The 18,917-nt window shown below is 44.4% G+C and overlaps 1 protein-coding gene and 1 non-coding gene across 3 annotated transcripts in view; both read right to left on the bottom strand.

Annotated features, from left to right (window-relative positions):
* Nucleotides 1-18,917, bottom strand: part of Shld1 (shieldin complex subunit 1) — an 81,276-nt gene that overhangs the window by 31,747 nt on the left and 30,612 nt on the right. The window lies entirely within an intron of this gene.
* On the bottom strand, nt 17,667-17,769 carry LOC128102810 (U6 spliceosomal RNA). The gene has a single exon (XR_008215556.1). It is a non-coding gene; the product is annotated as a U6 spliceosomal RNA (small nuclear RNA).

Below are 18,917 nucleotides of genomic sequence, written 5' to 3'. Positions count from 1 at the left end.
CAAAGTCAAAAATTAAAATATTCTGTAATACTTTAGCAAAGGAATCCAAATTATTTTTACAATATTTTACATCAGACATAGAAAAATCACCTCTGATTTCCTCCTGGTTAATCAGACAGGGTAACAGTTACATGGAATTTTCTACAGTGTTCATTCAACCTAATGAAGAGTCTGAAAAAAAAAATTTATAAACACACTAGAAACTCCCTCAATAAGTCTCCACAGGCATCTATCAGCTACACCAAGGAAGCAGCTCACATTGCTGAGAAAAAAAAAAAAACCCAAAGTAACAGAGGCAGAGGCAGTCTGATTTCTTGAGGCCAGCCTAGTCTACACAGCAAGCTCCCTAGCCAAGGCTATATAATGAGACTCTGTCAAAAAAAAAAAAAAAAAAAAAAGCCCCTAAACCAGCTAGTAGTTGGAATAGGGTTGGGGGTTGAGAATGAATCAAGTTTTCAACTCGGGCACTGTAAGGTCGGGAACCAAAGTTTTGTTTCACCCTAACCATCACCTTAGCACACGGGACAAATGCAGAATACCGTTGCCAGGCCACATGCTCTTACTACGAAGCCACGGAAGAGAAGGAAGTGAATCCTGTGGTTTACAAGCTCAGGGATGAGAACTACTTCATTCACACGGGATTCTGCAGCTTTTCCTGCACAACACTGCAGAGAAGTTCTATTTGTTAGCGCCACACTGAACAGTCACAGAGACCACAGGGCTCCAGAGCCTTGGCCCTCAATGTCTGTAACCTCAAGTGACTCAGAATTGGCTCTAAGAGCCGTTTCTGACCTTCCTCCACCAGCCACCCTGCTGAAAGCCCCAGGAATCGTATACTTCCAGACATGTTCCCGAGTCTCCTGTTCCTTGTTTTCTCCACGAGGCCTCTGGTGCTACTTGAGAACACTATGGCCAGTGCCCATCCTGTGGATCACCATCCTCAACTCACCAAGTGAGCTGGCTGGTCCCCACCAGGCCCCACTGCACTCAGCGTAGACTCAGCAGGTTATTTTGTCTGTATTCCTCAGGTTGTCATTCCTGGAAACAGAGACCCTGTCCTAGCTACAGTGTTTAAGAGAGTGAGGAAGAATGAATGAATGTACTGCCTGGGTTTTTAATGTTAAAGGAAAACCCCAAATAACCATCCACACAAGCAGCAGTGAGAACCTGGAAGCTGGTAGTGGGGTGGGAGGCAAGTGTCTGGTCCTAGCTCAGTCCCTAGCTAGTTCTTTGGCTTCTGAACCTGCCTTCTCCACCTGTGTTCTCTCATATACAAAAAAAGGGTGATTTGAGTTCCTAAGTTGTAGAAAAAATAGCAGGATGCTTGGGTCTGTGGGTGTGTGTCTCTTCAGGTTCATATGTTAAAATCCTATCGTAGGTGATGGTGCTGGGACCTTTGGGGAGTGATGCAGCCATAGGGGAGAAGCCTTTATGGGTGACATATTAGTGACTTTATAAAGGAGAGCTCAGACAGCCCTTTCCACTGCCTAAAGACATAGCTCTGAGCCAGAGACCAGGTCCTCATCATACACCAAATCTGCTGGCCCCTTGGCCTTGGACTTGCCAGCCTCCAGAACTGTAAGCAATAGACTTCTTATTTACAAGCTATTTAGTCTATGGTATTTTATTATAGCCATCCAAACAGACTAAGGCAGGCTGTCGAACACATTGAACTGGTCTGTTTACAGCAGACTTCTTTCTACCCATAGGGTTAGAGAAAGTTGGGCTGGGTTGATAAAGAGAAGTGCTACTAAGGACTGGCTAACTGTGGACTCCAGGGATTTTGTTTTTCTTGGTTTTGTTGAGACATGGTCTCATATAGTCCAGGCTGGCCCTGAACTCTTGACATTCCTGCTGGGATTCCAGGCATTCGTCACTCCAGCTTTGATCTGTGGGAGTTTTGTTTTTGTTTTTGTTTTTTTAATTACCATCATCCTTTCTACCACACTCTGTAGATGTTTTTCATCAACTTTTTAAAGAGAGAAAACTATTTCACTCAAAATGTTAGGCAAATTAGAAAGGAGCCAAGCGCAGTAACCTTGGGGTGTTTTGTGACTGTATCACTAGACAGATGGTCCCTTTCCTGGTTTTCTGAGGAAAGTTCCAAAGTGCAAACAAACAAACAAACAAACAAAGGCTGAGAAGATGGCTGGGTGAGGAAAGGCTCCTCCCATGCAAGCATAAGGACCTAAGTTGGAATCCCCAGCACCATGTAAAAACGAAACAAAAATCCAGCTGAGCATGGCTTTGCATGCCTGTGACCTGAGCACTGGAGGCAGAATAAGGCAGACAATGGGCCTCAGGTTCACTGCGAGGCCCTGTTTCAAGGCAATAAAGTGGACAGTGCTGGAGACTCTGATATCCTCCTCTGACCCCCACATGTGTGCACATGTGCATGCCTACATACTTATGTGCATGAACCAATATATATATACACACACACATACACACAAATGGCCTTTAAAATTTTCTGAAGAGCAAGACTCAGAGTCAGATCCTCTGCTGCAGAAAGTCCCCCCCACACCTCCTTCCTGCAGGAAGCTGCTCCTGAACTGAGAGGTCTGTGCGCTGAGAAACTGAATGCCCACTGCCTTCGTAATCAGGGCAGTAGCAACCCCAGGACTGCAAACTGGCCCTCCAGTAGGTGCTATAATACTTACAGAGTTAGAGGAGATGACATACAAATATCCCCTGCAGCTGTCTCCTCAGCGCCTAGGACAGAGGAGTACCTCAGGTGGAGTTCCCAGAGGGAAGACTTGGGAAAGGGGGTGCAGTCAACTGGGCAGTGGCCAGGGGCTCTACAAGGTAGAGATGACAAAGGTGCAGTAGAAGCTGCTTCCCCTTCGCATTTTTTTTTTCAATGTTTTTTTTTTTTGGTTTTTTTTTTTTTGAGACAGGGTTTCTCTGTGTAGCTTTGCGCCTTTCCTGGGACTCACTTGGTAGTCCAGGCTGGCCTCGAACTCACAGAGATCCGCCTGGCTCTGCCTCCCGAGTGCTGGGATTAAAGGCGTGCGCCACCACCGCCCGGCTCCCCTTCGCATTTTTAAGAAACTCTTTGTACCAGGTGGCGGCGGCGGCGGTGGTGGCGCACGCCTTTGATCCCAGCACTCGGGAGGCAGAGCCAGGCGGATCTCTGTGAGTTCGAGGCCAGCCTGGACTACCAAGTGAGTTCTAGCACAGGCTCCAAAACTACACAGAGAAACCCTGTCTCGGAAAAGAAAGAAAGAAACTCTCTGCTGCCCCTCTCTCAGCACGCGCTCCATTACAGCACTCAGCAGGGTACTGATTTAGATGACTCCGTTCAGGATGGACAGTAACTCACAGCTACACATTTAAACAGAGGCCCTGCGACAATGAGACTATCACACCGCCCTAACCCCTAAGAGCAGAACAAACAAAACAATGCACTCATAAGGTTCGAGAGGACAGCCATCAGTGCTGTGGGCTCCTAGGGTTGTCCGCACACTTCAGAAGCCTAAAGAGGAAGAGGAAGCTCACAGGAGTCTGGTAGGAAAAACCTGAAGAAGTCAAGGAAAGACACCTAAGAGCCTGAATCAGAACTGTCTTAGGAGCCCATTTTAGGAGGCAAAAACGAGTTCAAAGAGTGTAGGTTGTGTGTGCCTACAAACACTCAGGCTGGGAACTCCATGGCCACAGAGTGAGGCCACACTAGTCATACTGTGCCAGCAGCTACTGTGATTCCAGAAACATGGAGGTCACTGCAACTACCTAGAAATCCAGGCAGAATCCAAAAGAGAAAATCTTAAGATTCAAGTTCAAGTGCCCAGGAAGCATGGAGTTTTAAAGGCTGGAAGTTCTTAAAGTGTACACACACACACAGGCTTCCAGTAAAGTAAAGGGGTCCTAATGAGGGTGGGAGAGAAGAAAGAGAAGGTAACGCTGAAAACATAAAGCAGTGCGTGTTTTCTCTCATGTACGGAAGCTCAATTGAACTATAATATATATTTATCTGTATAACGTAATAGCAGAAGGATGATATTTTGGGGGAGGAAGTAGTCCCACAAGGAGGAGGAGGGACGGGGAAGGGACAGGCATACACAAGAAAGTTACAATGATGAAAATGCCCCAGAGAAACTCCATTCTGTACACTAACAATACTAAAACAACCCCAATGCGGGATCAGTGCTGGAGGTCTGCAGCTCCGTGGTGTGCCTAGCATGGGCAAGGTGTAGGTTTCATTTCCAGCACTGACTGGGAAAAAAGCTCTCAGCTCCATGGCTGCGTCCAAGAAGATGGTAGAAGAGATTTAGAATAAAAACAGTGTGGTTCTATTCTGAAGAATTATGTCTTTTTGTTTCTTACATTTATTATTTAGGAAGACGTGTGTGTGTGTGTGTGTGTGTGTGTGTGTGTGCGCGCGCGCGCACATGTCATGTCCCGCATGTGTATGCAGAGTACAACTTGTGGGAGTCCTCTCCTTCCACGTGGGCTCCAGAGGTGGGACCCGGGTCCTCAGGGTTGACAGTAAGGGCCACTCAGCTATCTTGGCAGCCCTCTGTCTTTTTTTGTTTTTAATTTGGAGAATGTGATGGACACTAGGCAGGGTAATCTCAAGAATGTAAGAAGTGGCTAGGAGCTAGAGTTCTTTCTGTGTTACACTGTATTGGCTTTTGAGGAGTCCAAAGGCTTCAGTCACAATCTCAGGGAAACCTGTGTATGGAGAAAGGAAAATGGAGTTGGCAACACTCAGTGTCCACTCTCCTCAAGAAGCCTTAGAAAGGAGAGTTGGGGCCAGGAGGTAGTGGCTCACATCTTTAATCCCAGCACTTGGGAGAGAGGCATGCCGATCTCTGAGTTTGAGTCCAGCCTAGTCTACAGAGTGAGTTCCAGGACAGCCAGGGCTACACAGAGAAACCCTGTCTCAAACTGCAGCCCCATAAAAAAAGAAAGTAGAGTTGGGCATGATGGGCACAGGCTTGTAATTCCAGAACTCAGGAGGCAACCGTGAAGACTGTGAGTTTAAGGCTAGCCTGGGCTACTTAGGAACTACACACACACACACACACACACACACACACACACACACACACACATACACACACGAGAAAGACATGAAGATAGAAGGTGAGGAGTTGGACAGGGCAGAGGCACAAGAGCAATGGTATAATAGGAATTGCAAGAAAAGAAAATAAACAAAAAGGAACAGGAATTCCCCACTGTGTAGAAAGATTACGGGTATTTATCTTTCTCTTTGGGCTTCTGCATATTTCCTGGTCTTTTACGATGAATGTGCAAACCAGAAACCTGTGGAAGAGAGAGACTGACTGACTGACTCGCAGAGGGAGGTGTGACAGGGATTCATCCAACGGAGACGGAGAAAGGGCAGCAAGAGTGTCGCCTATTTCTTCAAAGTCAGCAGTCAAGCGCTTGTCAGATGTTCAACGCCCACAGTGCCTGAGGTGGACGGGAAATGACAGGTGAGACAATTGACTTCAACAAACTCTCAGTCACAAAATAAGAAAAAGAAACGGAAAAAGCTAGCACACTGCTGACTGCTCAACCTGTCATTTTTACAGTGGCCTAATCACAGACTGGAGAACCCAGGAGACAGAGGTGCCAGGGAGAATTCACAGAACTAAGATGGCTGTGGACACAGGCCTGTAATCCCAGCACTTGGTAAAGGGCAGACAGGAGGATCAGGAGTTCAAGGTCCCCTGACTATAGAGCAAGTTTGAGGATAGCCTGGGCTACATGAGACCCTGGCTTAGACACTACACCAAGACTCTGTAGTCAGTCAAATAAAATAAGGACTTGGATAAATTCTCAGAATCCTAGAAGAGTCGCAAGGCCTCTTCCACTCTTGGCAGAGAATAAAGTTGCATCTGGAGACAACGCAAGCCCCTTAACTTTACATAAGCAAGCTTTAAATGGTCCCCGAGCTGGCTTTACCTCATGAAGCAGCAGAGCACCTGGAGTCAAGCACACCCTTCTTTAAGTGACCGCACTGCCACACTGTCACACTGACCTTTTAAAACTTCCATTAAACTATAACATATACAGAATCATCACAATCTCTACTGGTTTCCACAAACTGAACACATCTAGAATAATTAGCTCAGAGGTCAAGGACTCAAGAACCCCAGACCATCACAGTGCACCCCTCTATTTATAATCTTTTTAGGGGTTACAACCACTCTGACTTCCATTACCTACATCACTTTGTGTTTTTAAAAAGTACTGTTATTTTCATTTATTTGTGTGTGTTTGCATGCCACATGCATGTATGGGTGCCCACAGAGGCCAGAAGAAGTCACCAGAGTCCCTGGAGCTGGAGTTAAGGGTGGCTGTGAGCCTCCTGTCTTGATGTGGGTGGTTGGAAAGGAACCTGGGTCTTCTGCAAGAGTTAGCAGGTGCTCTTAACCCAGAGCCTTCAATCACCCCATACTATGCTACTGTCTTTCTGACTTATAAACAGGAAGTCACACAGGATGTGCTCTTTGGGGTATGGGTTCTTTCACCTATCACTGGGTTGTGACAGTCATTCATGTTCATGTTATGTACTGTGACAACGTTATTGGGGAAAGGTTTTTGTTTTTGTCTTTTAGGAGAATGAGGGTTAAGGAATCTGAAGAACACAGGACAAATGAGGCAACTGAAGAAAAGGGACAAATCATCTATCCCAGGAAACAGAGTGAAACGGCGTATGGGTATATATTATCTAAAAAATTTTATGTCTTCCTAAAGGTTTGTTTCTGCTTTTCTCTAAAAATTTAACACTATTGGTCTTCTAATAGTCCCAGTTCAATTAAAATTTGAAGCTGACTTTGGAGTTGGAGAACGGCTCTCTCCTTCTTTAAACTCAAGCATGTTGTTAAAAGGAAAATGCAAACTCCCTGTATCATGCCAGAATAAAAGAGCCATCTTCTGCTATGGGACAGGAGAAAAGCCAAATTAAGTAAGGGACTATTCTATTACTAATCTCAACTCGTTGATTCTATTCTGATTCTTTAAAACTTTTCTTAAAGTATAAATTTTATATCAAAATTTACAAGATTAATATATATAGATATATATACATTTTAAACTTTGTTAAGATATGAATGGTCATATAGAGTACTAACTAATTCTAGAAAAAAGGTTTCAATTAGCTGCATATATATGTCTTTGTGTTCGAGTCTCTTATCAGTTTTCTGCAGGAAATCACGGCCAGGCCTAACATCAACTGAAGTCTCCAGGAAGAAGTTGGGGCCCCACAACAACAACAATTCCACGTGGACAATAATAATATCACTAAGCTGACAAACATCATCTACAGATCAGCTTTGAACTACAAGGTGCTCAGAGCAATTTTGAGATGACTAGCTGAGATGATCCAGTCTCAAAGACTACTTGAATAAAGACTTGAGATAAACCCTGAACTTTGGCATTATACACAGACTGGATAATGAAGGACATAGTTACCTTTCCTAGAATTTGACAATTAACCTAAAATTTTTCTTTCAGGATAAAGATAACTTCGCCCATACCCAGCAGGAAGCAATTTTAAGAATACGACGCCCACATTCCCAAAGAGGTGGTGTGGGGCGGGTGGTTTTTTGGTCTTTTTAATGGGTTTTGGGTCTGGGATAATTTTCATTGTTTAGAGGGTTGGTTATAAGTTGTTGTCAAGGGTTAGGAAAAAGGCTAAGCAAAAGAGATTAGATTTAAGGTTCTTGTTTTTAAAAAAAAAGAGAAAGAAAGAAAGAAGAAGAAAAAGACAATTACTAGTTTTAAGTACTTTACATTGGATTGGATTGTTTTATATTGTATACAAATTATATATATATTGAAATTGATATTGTTAGAAAATGCTATATGTATATTTCTAATTGTACTTATACCGTTCATTTAACAATGCAATTTTCTGATCCTTGAATGTTATTATTACCAACTATTAGGATATAAAGAAATGAAAGTTAGTAGTTAGACATTACAATAGAACTTGTAGTCATATTAGATATGTTTTAAAAATTGAGCAGATATATTTTAGATAGACAGGTCATCTTCAAACCCTTCAGAGATCTACAGAATATGGCATTTAAAATGTTTTAATAACTTAGAAAATTTTTCTTTTTTGTTATGATTATGAGATATGTTGGCTCCTGGCAGTACCAATCTACTTCAGAGAAAATATGGGCATTGAAGAAACTGCATATGGAGTTAACTTTCATTGTGGCAAAAGTTAGCCACTGGACAACAAAGTATCCTCGAATTAACTGCTGACAAAATGGACAGACAGGACATGAAACAAAGGACTACTGATTCTTGCCAAAACAAGTGTGGTTATGGCTTTATCAAAAGGCATCTTCTGAGGCCAGGACAATATGGCACCATCCCTGAAGTGACCTTCGCAATTCGGAAAAGGTACAGTGCCCTTTTCTTCTAAGGCAGCTGAACAGGCAGTGGGCCGATGGCTTCTGATGTGCAATGGAACAGCAGCTGAAACAGTTATTCTTGAAGAGTAACTAAGCTCACGCCCCTCAATAGTAGACTGGCATTTGATAGAGGGATGTGGAGAAGAACGGGATGCTGAGATGAAGCCATATATACACAGCCAAGAAGAATGGACAGTTGAATTAAAAAACCATCAACAATTTCCAGAATTTAAAATCCTGAATCATGACAGGACACTAGTGGAATTCAGGTGTTTCTGGTACATGGACTGCTCTCACCCAATGTGAGGTTGAACTGTTGACCTTGTGTACATCCTACTTCACAAATGAGTCTGTCAGATATGCTAAGCCTATAGGCTGAAGATGATGCCCCAGCATTGCGGAGAAACCTCAGGTGACTGTCCAGGCAGCTGGCTGTTTCTGTCAACTCACAAATTTTTTGGAAGTTGCTTGCATGCACTTTCTGTTTTTATTTTTGTTAGCTAATATTATTTCCTTCTTGGGTCTCTGAGGGAGTTGAAGATTAGTTAATTATAGTTGAAGATTAATTAGTTATAGTTGAAGATTAATTAGGATAGAAAGTGAATTAGATAAATTTTGGACTTAATATAGGATAGATAATGAAATTATTTTCTCTGAATTTGTCAAATACAAATGGACTAGACATTGTTTAGACATTTATTACTTGTATATATTATATATAGTCATTGTACTTTTGTATATAGTTTTTCTTTTGTTAGTTATAACCTTTTTCTTTTTTTTCCTTTTTATTAAAATAGAAAAGGGGAAATGTGGTAGTATTTTACTTGTACTGAAATGTGATTTTAATTGTATGTTAATAAATAAAGTTGTCTGGGGGTCAGAGCTATTAGAGCCATAGCAAGTGCGTGGCGGCGGTGGCGCACGCCTTTAAGGACCTGGAGGGCGGTACATTCAGGCAGTGACGAGGCAGTCACATGTTTGGGTTTACAACCAATGAGAAGGCAGAACAGCTAGACTATATAAAGATATACACACAGGAAGTAGGCCCTTTTCAGAGAGTTCTCTTGGCTGAAGAGGATCCCTGAAGCAGGAAGGGTAAGGCTCTTAGCTCTGACCTCGTGGCTTTCTTCTCTGAATCGGCTCTGTGTTTCTTATTTGATAAGACCGTTGGTTACATCTACAGGTATGGATATTGTCAGCAATCCACAGAGTCTGCTTAATGGGCAAAGGAACTTATTAGAGAAGGGGAACTCACGATACAGAACCGAGGAATTACTGCAGGGCCCTGGAAGGCTGAGGCACAGTCCCACGCTGTTCTTTCGCCTGGACTGCCTCCAGCATCCAAAACCTCGAGAGAGGCCATGTACTGCAACCCAGGTCTTAAGGGTCCTGAGCGGCCATGCCCCAGGGACATGTACTTCAAGGTCATAGGCAGGTGTCCCAGTTATCTGCCACCTCACTAGGGGCCGTGCTTCGAGGTCATAGCTAGAACAGCCACCCACTATACAATGCGCACATTTTCAATGAAGAATCACCACTGATGGTCTATTTCAGCTGGAGGAGCTCCTGGGGGGGTTCCGGTTATCATCATCATCAGTGCTGCTGACTGTCAGTGGAGTATTTCTATGAACATATGGTGCGTTCCTTTTAGGGATGTGCCTGGCAGTACAAGGACTGTGCTCCTGGGTACACACACGCTCAGCTTTTACAGATACTGCACACAAGGAGGGTAGCTTCTCTGTGAACTGAGGCCTGGCTCTTCTCCTCCTGCCTGCATCCTAACAATGCTATCTTATGCCAGGATTTGGACAAAACTGATTTTTCATCATCCAGGATTAAAAGCACGCAGACCATCTACCTTAAAAGTATTACCTGGAAGGGCCAGTGAGATGGTCTGACTTCATTCTCTGGGCCCCGTGTGAAAGCAGAAGGTGAGACAGGACTCCACACACTTGTCCTCTGACCTCCACAAGCATGCCATGGGCCACACATGTGCTCCCCCCATACCCTACTTTACACACACATACACACACACACACACACACACACACACACACACACACACACACACACACACACAGAGTAATAAATTAATAAATAAAATGAATATCCTCAAGCTAGGCATGGTGGCTCATGCCTGTAATGTCAGCACACCGGAAGCTGAAGTAGACGGACCACCAAGAGTCCATGGCCCCTCAGACTAGTGAGTTCCAGGTCAACCTCGGCTAGAGCAGGAACACTGCCTCACAAAACAGAAGCACAGCACAAAGGAAACAACAAAAGTTCCCTTCACAGATATTCCTTAAGCTTTTTTTTCCCCTAAAGAAGAGGCTATTGACCAAGAAGGGTAGAAGAAATAATACTGCAATTAAAAGCAAATTATAAGGACAAGCTGCTGAGTAAAACACAATATATAATTGCAATGAACTCAAATCAAATGATCCACATGAACCCAACCACTCACTGGTAAACAAATGAAAGAACTTAGGGTTGAGCTTTTAATAGCGTCTGCCACAAACGCCACACGTCTCAGCTTAGGTGACCAGGCAGTCAAGAGGTAATTAGTTTGTGGCAGATGCACCAGTGGAAGCTGCTGCAACAGGGCTCATTAGGACCATCTGCTCGCTTTATTTTTCCAGATTTTCACCTTATATAATCCTCCCAGTCCCTTCAAGCTAATTGCCTTTTGCTTTTATATTTGATCAGTATCTGTTCTTAATATGCTCGGTTTATGAGCTTCACAGGGCTCTGCAATCTCAAAGTGCCTGTCCAATTTCCTTTCCAGAAGCTTTTTTCAGAGTGTTAGGCCTGGGGGAAATGGCAGATGAAGAGATTACTAGGCCATGCAGGGCTTAAATAAATTAAGGATTCGAGCCTATGTTGCTGCTTCCTGTTTCTCAAAGTAATCTTTTTTCGGGTTATTAAACATCATTTATGACCTTTAAAAAGGATTGCCCTAGGTCATTAATACTAAAACCCGGCACAATAGTGAATAATATAAAATGATGTCAATGTTCAATGATAGACCTAAAGCCTATGTACACATATTCAAAATTACTAAATAGGCTTGAGGTGGTCCAAATTATAACCGAATATATTTTACTTAGCACCACAAACTACAGAAACTACAGCTAAAACCAGGCATGGTGGCACACACCTTTAACTTGGGAGGCAGAGGCCAGCCTGGTCTACAGAGCGAGTTCCAAGACAGCCAGGGCTACACAGAGAAGCTCTATCTCAGATCAAAAACAAAGTAAAAAAAGGAAACTAATTGCAATGGACAAATGAGGACCGGTGAGAGGCTCAATGGATAATGGTGCTTACTGGGAAGGCCCGGTGACCTAACTCAATCCCTGGAACGGGGATAGGACTGGTTCCAAAAGTTGTCCTCTGACACTGTGTGCGTCATAGAACACACACACACACACACACACACACACACACACACACACACACACACACCAAAGAAAATAATTTTTCAAACAGACAAATAGGAAATATAAATGAAAGTCCTTATGAATGACTTGTTATGGTCCACAGTTGTTCTAAGACCTGGAGAGTCTATGACAAGCAACACAAACATGGCTTCTGCCTCCATGCCCTCTGGAAAGATCTAGAGGGGACATGGCAGAAATTAAATGTGGATGTTTGGGAGGGTATGAAGAATAACCTGGTTACACAGGACATGTAATACAGTTAGTAAGTAATAAAAATGCTGGGGACTCCACTGTTCCATTCTTAGCTAGGTAACGAGCTTGCTATTTATCTCCAGTGTTATCTGCTTCTAACCTTCTTTACATTTGGGGAGACCACTTGCCCATTTATTCAGGCAACTTTGGGGCACCATAAAGGATGATGTAATATAGAATAGAGTTCTCAGGAGGATCAGCAAGGTCAACACATAAAGTATACCTAGTGAGGTCATACATAGTCATTTGGCTATCATGGCACCTTACTGGAGGTGGGGTGGGGAGGTGGGTCTGCAGAAATGAGACTAGTCGGGGTGGTTATTCCTGACTGGTTATTTTTCCAGACTAAAACGGTAGGAAATTCTGGGAAAGGAAACAGGCATGAACGGTGAAAGAGATGCAGAGGTCATGATATAGTGAGCAGCCCACAGACCTCAGAGTTGTAGAAGGAGAGACACAAGGGTCCCCCAAACAGTCTGGCTACTTGCTAGCTGTGCAGAAGACAGCTGGGAAAATCTTGCTACAAACTCTGCCTCCAAGACAAGAAATAACTGTACATGGGCAGCTGGGTAGCAGTAATACTCAACTAATAACCACAATCAAGTAAGTTGCTGGAGATAGGAGGATGGGGGTTCAAAGTCATCCTCAGCTACATAGAGGATTCAAAGCCAGCCTCAGCTGCATGAACCTCTCTCTCAAAACAAACAGACAAATAAATTATGATTAGCTCTGCTATAAAATCATGGTTATGTTCCTAAGGAACCTCACAACATTAAGAAACATTAAAAATATCTATTCAACATGGAAAGGACAGCTGAGGCTGTAGACAAAACTGGGTAATTTTTCCTGTAGGAGCTCAGCAATCAAGAGTTGGATTTTGCTATGTATAATAAATGGCTTGACCCCAGACCAACGAGAGAATCAAAAGAAAAACCTAGACAGCCGGAAAAAGTAGCCTGCAGTCAGTTCACAGCCACAAACAGCAAAGCAAAGCCTCCTTGCCAGCCAGTGTCTGGCCTCTGGCTGCCTTCCACACCCTCCTCGGTATGCCCAGGTCATAAGAAGCACTTCCTTCCTTCAGGCCCAGGCTCCCTCTGGGTGTCCCTTCAAGCCCTATGGGTGCAGAAAACCCTCACTCAGTCAGCTCATAATCGCCAGTGCTCGCTATACGAATTTCTGAAATGCTAATTAGTCATTTGTTTAAGGTCTCTTGCAGCAGATAAGATCACGAAAACAGTGTTCTGTTAAAAGTGGACTACTTGTGATGTAATAGCCCCATGGCACATCCTGCTATTTGTTTTAAATGGCATCTTGCCATCTTATCCCAGGCTGCCTTTGAGCCCAGCCAGCATGCCTATTAATATCAGAAATAACTTCCCCAGCAAGTACTCCCCCCACCCTTAAGGAGAAAGACAGGAAGGAAAACTGCTCCCTAGTCACAACCATAGCTTTCTCATTTGCACCATGGGCTGCCAAATGTGCCAGTTCAGCCAAGATTGTAATGAGGAATCTAGTAATGAGCTCTAAGAAACGTTGCCAGAGGCCTTTGCCTCCTAGTGGGTGTGGGTGTGGGCGTGAGATAACAGTGCTGGCTGTACTGATGGCCTGACCTCATGCTGTTCTCTCCCAGAATGGCCTCAAACTGTGTCCCATGCACAGTAGCAGGACTGGAGGAACAGTCTATTTCTGCATTGTTCGCTCATTGTCAAAGGCATGTTACCATGACTACATGAACACTCAGCTTTTCCGTGCAAGTGGACAGCTGACAGGTAACACTTGTCAGTCAGTGATGACCCATATAGTCACTTTAACAGGTGCCAAGGAAAACAGGTGCAAACTGTTGATTTGCTTTCAAGGAACACACCTTTAAAAGGTACTTTCCAAGGAGATGATTAGGCAAGCATCCGTGTGATTTGCAAGGAAGGTTAAGGTCTCCAGTGATTGCAGCACCATCGATACAACCCACGAGAATCAAAACACTGTAGAGCTGAGAAACGTCAATATGAGGGTCCAGAGAGGCCATCAAAATGTAAGGGTCCTCCAAGAAACTGGACAAAGCAAACCTCAATGTCTATGGTTGAAAACTGGGCATTTGTGGAGCCGGAGAGAGGCTCAGCAGTTAACAGTGGTCTCTGCCCAACCCTGAGGGTTGCAGTACAGATCCCAGCACCATGAGGCAGCTCACAGAAAACCAGACATTTTGCTGTTAAATTGTTCCAGAAGTCCCCTTTAAAATCTCAGCCAGGGTGATGGTTCACGCCTTTAATCCCAGCATTCAAGCAGCAGAGACACCAGGTACAGAGTGAGTTCCAGGCCTGCCGAGCTACACAGTGAATCCCTGTCAGAAAAAACAAAACAAACAGAACAAAAAAAGAAAGCTCCACCTTCTGATGACAAGGTGGGCACCCAGGAAGTCTGCTTTTCAGCCTGCCACTCCACGCTGACTGTGCCGAGGCAGCTCTGTGCTGTGGGCAGGACTTCTCTTGGAGTCTTCAGTGGTGGCTGGTGGAGAGGACAGAAGGGAATTACATCTTGTCCTGTCCATCACAAGCACTAGCTCTGAGATAGTTTCCCTAGTCACATCCCACTGTGTGTACTTTCAAAGAGCTAGAGAGTATTTCCAGCCAAGGTTGGTCCCACGTCTTCTCCTCTGGACAGTGGTCAGAAATGACATGCGCTCCTGCAATCCGTGGCCCATCAAAGATATCTTGCCCACTTCTCCATGATCCTTCTTGTTTTGATTTCATGAATAATGACAAGACCTGGGAGCCACATGATGGAAGGAATCTGGGTTCCCAAGGGGCTGCTTGGAGGAAAGCCCCCTTGCTGATCTGATCACCTGCTTAGGAGGTTTACACAGTCAAGAAATACATTTCTATTCTTTTCTTTTTTAAAAAATAAAAGTAAAAAAGTGGGGTGGGGTGGGGTGCACCACAGGGATGACTCAGTGGTTAAGGACACTTGTTGCTCCTCAGGGGGCCAGAGGTCTGTTCCCAGCACCCATATCAGGAGGCTCACAACTGCCTGTAACTCCGGCTCCAGGGGAACCGACACCATCTTCTGGCCTCTTTGGATACTTTCATATACATGACATTGATTCTAGCATGCATGTGTGTATGCACACGCACACACACACACACACACACACACACACACACACACACACACACACCAAAGTAAATCAATAAAAATTAAGTGTGATATTTAAACTCTATTCCCAGGAAACTGACTATCTTAGATACTGTTCCATTGCTGTGAAGAAACAACATCATCAGGGCAGCTTATAGAAGGAAGCATTTCATTGGGAGCTTGGTCACAGTTTCAGAGGCTGAGTCCATGATCATCACGGCAGGGAACCAGGGAACATGGTGATGGGCAGGCAGTCATGGCACAGGAGCAGTAGCTGAGAACTCACATCTGATCCACTAATTGCAGGCAGAGTCAGCGGGAGACTGGGCCTGCCTGGCATGGGCTTCTGAAGCCTTAAAACCCAGCCCGAGTGACACACCTCCTCCAACAAGACCATCTCCTAATCCTCTCCAACAGTTCCACTGACTGGGGACCAAGCATTCATTCAAACATATGAGCCTATGGGGGCCATTCTCATTCAAACCACCTAGTTATCAAGGAGCAATCAAATATGTCATTGTAAAAAAGCGTGCAGTTGAGAGCCCAGAAATCTACTAACAGGTCTGGGGAGACAGTTTGGCTGGCACAGTACAGTCATGAGGACCTGATTATAACCCCCAGAACCTACTCAAAGATGCTCGGCATGAGTATACACTTGTAATCCCAGTACTGGAAGGTGGAGACAGGAGGATTGCTGAGGCTCACTGGAGCTTAAATCTAGCCTAAACAGTGAGCTTCAGGCCAATGAGAGATCCATCTCAAAGGACTTGGAGAGTATTTCTAAGGACCTTATCCAAGACTGTCTATTGGCCCCCACATACATGTGCACACAGGTGTATACATACTCATTCACATACATGAATACACACATACAATTTGTTAAAAAATCCACTAGCAGATTTCTCTGAACATACATTCTACTAAAAGACAAAACTGTGGGAACAGTAAAAAGAAACGGTTGCTAGAGGCTGAGGGTGAAGGAGAGGACAGGAAGGGCGAATGGGCAGAGGAAAGATTTCCAGGATGATCAAGCTCCTCTGGGTGACCTGGCTGTGGTCTGATGTGAACTACCTCCTACAGGCCCCTTGTCTAAATGCCTGATGCTCTGCTGGTCGAAAGCGCTGTTCTGGATGGTTGTAGGTACTCAGGGTGAGACCTGGCTGGGAGAAACAGTTACCAGGGGAGTCACTGGTCTCTGAAGGTCATCCCTGCTCTCGCTCTCCTCTCTCCACCCAGCCCCTCATTCCCTGTGAAGAACAGCCTTCACCACAGTGCCGTTTTCCATGAGAATCTAATCAAGTTCATGGGCCCAAGCAACCATGGACAGAAACACCTCAAATCATGAGCCACAATCAACTCTTCCCCTCTTAAGTTCTTTTTGATCAATATTTGGTCACAGTAAAGAGAAAGTTAGCTAACGTAATAACACAGTGGTTGAAATAAACCACTTTACGTGTATCCCAGTCCACAGGCTGTACCACACCTAGTGAACACACTTGTGACCTATGCACTCTGCTGACTGTAAAAAGCATGCCACTGTGGTGGGGAGCGCTGTACATGTGTGAGGGAGCATGTATATGGGAACTCTCTGTGCTTCCAATTGTGTTACGAACGTAAAGTGCTCTAAAAATGAAGTGCTTTTATTTTCATTTTTTAAATTCATAAAATAAAGATAACAGATTAATAACAGTCTTGTAAAAAGCCATTGGGCTGTTAGGAAAGTTCATCTCTTTTATTTAAAACAGGCCTTTCCACGATGGGAATGTTCTTCATGAGTCACCCAATGTGGTGGTCACTAGCCCACGTCCTCCTACAGCACTTGAAGTACGGCCACTGTGACTAAAGCCTTGGAGCTGAGATTTCAATGGCCTTATATAACTGGTAGGTACCATACTGGATAGACTTCCCCAGAACCTCACGGTTCTCCAGCTCAGCATGGAAACTGAATGACCCAAATTCTATTTCTGAGACCTGGCATACAGCATATCATCTACATTTCCAGTCTCTAAAATTCAGGAAAGAGGCAACACTTGGTACTTCAGCATCCTCTGGCCCAAACAGCAAGTCTCCAGTGAACCCCAGTGGAAGTGTACCGACATGCACAAGACTAGAAATCTCCCTGTGCAGACTGATACGAGTAAAATGGAATAACCATGCTTATGGCTGTTTAGTATGTGTGCATTTCAGAGAAATTTTCTTTAAATGCTGCCCAAATCACTTCTGTGTTTAGTGGCAACACGGTGTATGAAGACACTCCTGGCATGGAGCCACGTGGAAGTTGGCATCACTTTAACTCCAGTGAGTGGTGTGGCATGTAGTGATAACACCATGCTTGGCAATGTCCTGTGCTGACAACATGTGCAATGCAGAATGCTTATTGTCTTATCAGGGGAGATATTCTCAAAACAAAAATTTAAAAAGCTAAAAAAAATTAATATAGCATTAAAGTGAAGCAATAACTCTTCTATTTTTAAAAACTATGGAATGCTTCATTAATTTACATGGCTTGCACAGGGGTCATGCTAATCTTCTCTTTATCGTTGCAATTTTAGTATATGTGCTGCAAAAGCGAGCACTAAGTTTTCTATTTTAAACGTTTTGAGGTGCTGGTGAAACAGCGAAGCGGGCTGAGGAATCTGCTTCCAGCCTGGTGGCCCGAGTTCAGTGCCTGCAACCCACACACCGAAAGGCGAGACCTGCCTTCCCCAGGTCGTCTATCGGACCTCCTACACACATACAGTGTGCACACCACAAGGAAAGAGAAATGTATTACAATAAAACTCTTTTGAAAAGTCACTGACTGAAATACACACACATCATTATTTATGATAATTTGAAAATTAGATTGCAGGTTTTTCTTAAGAAGTCAAAATGTGGTGACATATAAATGTGAAAACTCTGGGCTGGAAAGATGCCTCAGCAGTTAAGAGCACTGGCTGCTCTTCCAGAGGACCCGAGTTTACAAAACCCACACTGGGTGGCTTACAACTGTCTAAACTTCAGTCACAAGGGATCCAATCCTCTTCTGGCCTCTGTGAGCATCAGGTACTCACATGGTGCATAGATGTACAACATCCATATACAGAAAATAAAAATAAACCTTAAAAAAAAGGAGGAGGATTGAAGGTCAGCAGGGATACTTGAGACTCTGTCTCAAAAAACCAACCAAACAAAAACAAACACAGACCCCAGTCAATCCATGGGGGCTCTGGAGGGGATTGAGGTGTGATGTTGGGGACAAGGAGGCAGGGAAGAGGATTGGACAGGAGCAGAGACCACTCACTGTGACGGCTGGAGGCAGAAGGGGCCAGGTAGCAGGGAAGGAGGAAGTTGTTTCATTTTTCTCGATAAAATGAGAAGGAAGCAGGCAGAACCCTAGGAAACTCACAGCAGGGCTTCCTCTGGAGCTGACAGCAGCCAGCCTCAGACTGGACACGAGGAGGCGCCAGAGCGCAGCGGGCAGCCCTCATCCTGAGACCTGGCCGGGTCACAGCAATGTAGCAGCCAGGAGGGAGCAAAAGAGGTCACATCCTCAGAGATCAGCAGCAGGAAGAGAAATGCCTGAAAAGCAGTGCCGCCTGCCCATTCAATTTCAGCTTTTCTAGAGACCCCTTCCTCCTCGGTGAGAAAATGCTAATTCCTCAGAAGGAAAAGTAAACCAAGAAAAACCTCACCCCTCTCCCCTCCCTTTGGTTTGTGGCTTCTTGTGTTTCATTAAATTTGC

This window comes from Peromyscus californicus, unplaced genomic scaffold, assembly GCF_007827085.1.
Source record: "Peromyscus californicus insignis strain IS unplaced genomic scaffold, ASM782708v3 Scaffold_7__1_contigs__length_154581171, whole genome shotgun sequence".
NCBI classification, from domain to species: domain Eukaryota; kingdom Metazoa; phylum Chordata; class Mammalia; order Rodentia; family Cricetidae; genus Peromyscus; species Peromyscus californicus.
This window is presented reverse-complemented; position numbering and strand designations above follow the sequence as displayed.